Below are 268 nucleotides of genomic sequence, written 5' to 3'. Positions count from 1 at the left end.
TAAGCAGATAAGGAAGAACGATCAGAAAAATCTTACAATAATGATTGCAATTCTATTACGTTTACCAAGTTATTAGGGCTTTGAGCATAATAGCAATAATTGCAACATTTATGGCAGTCACACGAACAGCAGGAAGCAGATAATATCAGGGATTGTAACATTATACAGTGATAATAAGACTGAGCTATTATTATTTACAGTGCTTATGATTTAGAAGTTTGAAGAGATTCAAAGCGACATTAAAAAGGTAGATAGATAGATAACAAGC

The sequence above is a fragment of the Penaeus monodon genome, chromosome 19 (assembly GCF_015228065.2).
Source record: "Penaeus monodon isolate SGIC_2016 chromosome 19, NSTDA_Pmon_1, whole genome shotgun sequence".
NCBI lineage: Eukaryota > Metazoa > Arthropoda > Malacostraca > Decapoda > Penaeidae > Penaeus > Penaeus monodon.
Note: the sequence above shows the minus strand (reverse complement) of the source record.